The sequence below is a fragment of the Saimiri boliviensis genome, chromosome 2 (assembly GCF_048565385.1).
Source record: "Saimiri boliviensis isolate mSaiBol1 chromosome 2, mSaiBol1.pri, whole genome shotgun sequence".
Classification (NCBI taxonomy): domain Eukaryota; kingdom Metazoa; phylum Chordata; class Mammalia; order Primates; family Cebidae; genus Saimiri; species Saimiri boliviensis.
Genome location: NC_133450.1, coordinates 201,779,081 through 201,784,364, shown reverse-complemented (window position 1 = coordinate 201,784,364; position 5,284 = coordinate 201,779,081). Strand labels below are relative to the sequence as shown.

The following is a 5,284-nucleotide window of genomic DNA, read 5'->3' as shown; positions in this document are numbered from 1 at the left end:
TTTTTTTTTTTTAGACAAAGTCTTACTCTTGTTGCCGAGGCTGGAGTGCAATGACATGATCGTGGCTCACTGCAACCTCCGTTTTCTGGGTTCAAGTGATTCTCCTGCCTCAACCTCCAGAGTAGGTGGGATTACAGGCATCTGCCACCACGCCCAGCTAATTTTTTTATTTTTAGTAGGGATGGGGTTTCACCATGGGTGGCCAGGCTGGTCTCAAACTCCTGACCTTAGGTAGGCCTCCCGACCCACATCGGCCTCCCAAAGTGCTGGGATTACAGGCGTGAGCCACTGTGCCTGGTCGAAATTTTTCCTTAAATCTTAAAAACCAGAGATTTTGGTAAACTAGCATAAGAACCTGCAAAAGGTGGCTCCCATCTGCATTTTATTCTTTCTTTTGTCATCCTGGATGACTTTTGTGGACATCTATGACTTAGGTCATTTTCACCCCTGGAAACAAAATTCTGTGCCTCAGGATGTCTCCACTTACGCTTTGAATGTGTCCACAGAGTCTTAGCTTAAGGAAGAAATATTGCTCCAATGATGGCACACGTTTTTCTTTTTTAACTTTTAGATTTGGGGGTACAAGTGTAGGTTTTTTATACAGGTAAACTTCTGTCACAGGGGTTCGTTGTAAAGATTATTTTGTCACTCAAGTGCTAAGCCTAGTACCCAATAGTTCTTCTTTTCTGTTCCTCTCCCTCCTCCCACCCTCAAGTAGACCCCAGTGTCTGTTGAACCCTTCTTTGTGTTCATGAGTCCTTATCATTTAGCTTCCACTTGTAAGTGAGAACATGTGGTATTTGGCTTTCTGTCCCTGTGTTAGTTTGCTAAGAATGATGGCCTCCAGCTCCATTGATGTGCCTGCAAAGGACATGATCTTATTCCTTTTTATGGCTGCATATATTCAATGGTGTATATGTACCACATTTTCTTTGTCCAGTCTGTCATTGATGGGCATTTACATTGGTTCCATGTCTTTGCTGCTGTGCTAGTGCTGCAATGAACATTCACGTGCATGTGTCTTTATGGTAGAATGATTTATATTCCTCTAGGTGTGTGCCTAATAATGGGTTTGCTAGGTCGAATTGTAGTTCTGTTTTTAGCTCTCTGAGGAATTGCCATACTGATTTCCATAATGGTTGAACTAATTTACACTCTCACTAACAGTGTCTTAAGTGTTCTCTTCTCTGCAACCTCACCAGCATCGGTTATTTTTTGACTTTAACAGCCATTTTCACTGGTGTGAGATGGAATCTCATTACAGTTTTGATTTGCATTTCCCTAATCAGTTGCATGCATTTTTCGTTTCTCTCAGTGCCTGCATCTGCTTTAGTCTCTCCGTAGACTTGGATTGTGGGAACCATTTGTCAATGCTGTGTTAAAATCCCTTAGACACCTGTCTGAGCCTGGCCCAAAGTACTAACTTAGGATCCTGGTCCCCAGGAAGTACAAAGAGAGAGTCACCTGGGAGTCCTTGGATTTTCCACATGTAGTAGTGGAGAAACAGGGTGAGGAGAGAAGAAGGGGAAAGCTCTCCATTCCTTATAGTTACTGCTGTATCATTCCAAAAAGAGATAAGGAGGTCAGGGACATGAACTGTTTTTACTCACAACATGTCTGATGCCAAATGTGGGATTTCCCCTGATTTTTCCACACCAGTCAATTCTGTAACACTCTAGACATCAGCTGGGTGTCCTACAATTCAACTCTATCTAAACATTAAGTACTTAGTTAAAAGACCCCACAGGTTAAGAGCTCAGTCCTACAAAACTGTCTCCTGTGCTGGGCGGGGTGTCAGAGCCCCAGCATTGAGAAGTGGTAGACTTGCAGGTTGATAAGAATTACTGACAACAGTATAGGTTTAAAAAGGAAAGTTTGCTAGAAAGAACTCGGTGGAAGAGTGAAACGGAGGCCAGGCATGATGGCTCACGCCTGTAATCCCAGCACTTTCGGAGGCCAGGGTGGGTGGATTACTTGAGGTCAGGAGTTCAAGACCAGCCTGGCCAATGTGGTGAAACCCTGACTACGAAAAACACAAAAATTACCTGGATGAGAATCGCTTTAACCCAGGAGGCAGAGGTTACAGTGAGGTGAGATCATGGCATTGCACTCTAGCCTGGGCCACAGAGCAAGACTCCATCTCAAAAATAAATAATAAAAAATTACAATTTATAAAAAGAGTGCAATGGGGTGCCTCAGTGAGAGGACTGAGTGTGCCACAGTGGATTTTTCCTTAGGAGCATTTATGGACCTTACGGCAGGAGCTTGAGGGTAATTTGGACCATCTTAGCCACATAGGTCATGATAAATGATTACATTTGTAGACAATTTTGTGCCTTGATGTCAGCAAGGCTTGCACAATAAGTTTCAGCATAGCATTCCGGAGACGTATAGTAATTCTAGTTACTTACACATTTTGGGGGTGGGGAAAGACCTGGTACCAGGGCCTGCTTTAGATAATAGGGAAGTCTAGTTACTTCTCATTTCTCCAGATTAGGAGTTTTGCTTGTGGATGGGCTGTTTGGTAGTCACCAGGTGGTCTTTGTTTGATTCTAAACTCCTCAGATGAGGAGTTTGTCTCTCCAGCCTGTTCAGTGGTCACCAGGTGATTGTGCTCTCCTCACCCCACTTCAGAGGCTAGTTACAAGTCCCAGGTTTCCACCTGCACTTCTGACCAACCCCCTGTAAATTGGGTGTTCCTGTGGCCCCCCTCTTTGGATTTGATAATTTGCTTAATGACTCATATCAGGATGGGACTTTATTTACTGTTACTGGTTTATTATATAGGATACAACTCAAGAACACCCAAACGGGAGAGATGTAGAGGGCAAGGTACAGGGACGGGGTGCGGAGCCTCCCTGCCCTTTTGGAGTATACCACCCTTCCAGCGCCTGTGTGTTCCCCAACTCAAGCTCTCCAAACCCCATCACTTCAGGGTTTTTATGCATACCTCATTACCTAGGCGTGATGGATTAAATCAATGGTTGTTGGTGATTAGCTCAGTCTCGCTCCTCTCCTTTCCCTGGAGGTCTGAAGGTAGAAAGGGAAGGCTGAAATTTCCAAACCACCAGTCATGGCTTAGTCTTTCTGGCAAGCAGCTCTCATCCTGAAGCTACCTAGGAGACCCCACCAGCAGTCTTTCATCAGCATACAGAAGAAACTCCTATCACTCCAAAGATTCCAAGGGTTTTAGGAGCTGTGTGCCAGGAGCCAGGGACAAAGGCCAAAGATTGATGGATTGAGATGGAGTCTCCCTCTGTCGCCCAGGCTGGAGTGCAGTGGTGTGATCTTGGCTAACCGTAACCTCTGCCTCCCAGGTTCAAGTGATTCTCTTGCCTCAGCCTCCCGAGTAGCTGGGATTACAGGCATGTGCCACCATGCCTGGCTAATTTTTTGTATTTCTAGTAGAGACATTGTTTCTCCATGTTGATTAAGCTGGTCTCGAACTCCTGACCTCAGGTGATTTACCTGCCTCGGCCTCCCAAAGTGCTGGGATTACAGATGCAAAGATTGATTTATTTATGTTATATCACAGTAAACAAGTAGGAAATTGGAACAGGATGAGAGTTTTAGAAATAATCTGTAGGAGTGTAAACATAGTAATAAACCCAATTTAGTCAGCTTTTTTAGTTGAGAAAATAGAGGCCCATGGTTGGGAAGTGAGATGCCCAAGGCCACACATCTGACAAATGGAGGAGCTGAGACCACTGTAACATTTTCCAGTTTCTGGTCCTGCGCTCTCTCCACATTATTGAAGCCTCTAGTTGAGCTACGTGCAACTCGGCACATCTGAAGTCTTTGCACTGTGTGCTCTTTAATCCTTTAAGAATCTTGTAAAGAGGAGCAGACTTGTCTGCGGGTGCCAGTGACCTGGCATGAGCATTCCTTTTGCAGGAACAATGTTATGCCCTCTGCAAAGAGCAGGTATGAATCGCCTCCAGCAACAGCCACGCCAGCATCTCTCACAATACTGCGGAAGAACGCGCCATGCATCAAAACCATCTTTTTCGAAAACAGCCAGATACATGCTCTGTGGAGAGCTCTGGCCCTGGCCCAGGCTCCCAGGGATCCTCTTTGGGCCCCAGATTTTCTTTTCTTTTTTAACCAGTCAGTTTTTATTTGGAGGTTAATTCCCCTTAGGATATCAAAGAATTCAGCAACGACAGTGTCCCTCAAGGACAGGAGCGTGAGAAGGAGGTCGTGGCTGGGAGGGTGGAGGGTGCCGTCCCTGCAGGCCCCTCTTCGGTGAGACTTGCAGAGCGCTCGTGCTTGCGTTCCTTGTAGGAAAGGCAGTAGCTGACGAGCATGTGAGCTGCCAGCACCATGGAAACCCCTGAGACATCCTTTCTTCACATTGATAGGCTTGTTGTAGTACCAGTAGTAACCTCTTTGAAATGCTCCAGCAATGCCACTAGGGGTGAAATCCCACATCAGTATCCACCTTGGCAGCTCAGCTCCCCTACTTTGACATCCAGGAGTTTCTTCTTCTTCACTGGTATAACTGATGCCATCTTAGAGTCCTGGTGTCTGCTGTGGGCCCCAGCTTTTCTTTCAGTGTTAAGAAGTTTGAATGGCTAATTGGCCCTCTCCAGGAGGTCTGACAACACACAGGAGGCTTCCCCCAGCTAAGGCCCAAATTAGCGAATGGCAAAGCCTCACAGCTAGACCAAGAAGGAGATAGGTGAAGCAGGATGAAGACCGTGGCAGACACGAATAGTTGTCTAGGAAAATATTCCCTTTCTTCAACAGTAACGAAGTTTTAGCTGGACATGTTGCTGCCCAGTTGGAGACTACATTGCTAGCTCCCTTGCAGCTATGTATGGCCATGTGACTGGTTCAGGCCAGGGAGGGTGCATGGAAGTGCTAAATGCAGCTTCTGAGTCATCTTCAATGTCAAGAAGCTCCTTGTCCTGGAGCAGCTCCCTCTGACCTCTTCCCTTGAGCTGAACATGAATGTGCCTGTGGCCTAGCGCTAACTACGCAGACAAGAATGATGGCCTCGGTGATGGCAATAGGATGGAAGGAACCTGGGTTCATCAGTGACTGCATGTAGAAAAAGCATCACTTGGACCTCAGCGCTGTTAGTGACAGGAACAAACCTCTATCTCCTTTAAGCTATTTTTGAGGTATTTGGATATAGTAACGTATCCTTTACTCTGACTTCATAAATGAAAATGTCTTGACTGTTTCATATTGTCAGGAAGCTGTAATTTCAGCACCCAATTATAAGTGACCAGGGATTTGACAATTCATTTATATTCCTGTTGCTTGGGACTCAGATCAT

General features: G+C 45.6%; 1 pseudogene; it reads right to left on the bottom strand.

Annotated features, from left to right (window-relative positions):
• Window positions 1-4,172: 4,172 nt before the first annotated feature.
• LOC101032063 (ATP synthase F(0) complex subunit f, mitochondrial pseudogene) lies at window positions 4,173-4,511 on the bottom strand (annotated as a pseudogene).
• Between the last annotated feature and the right edge of the window lie 773 nt (window positions 4,512-5,284).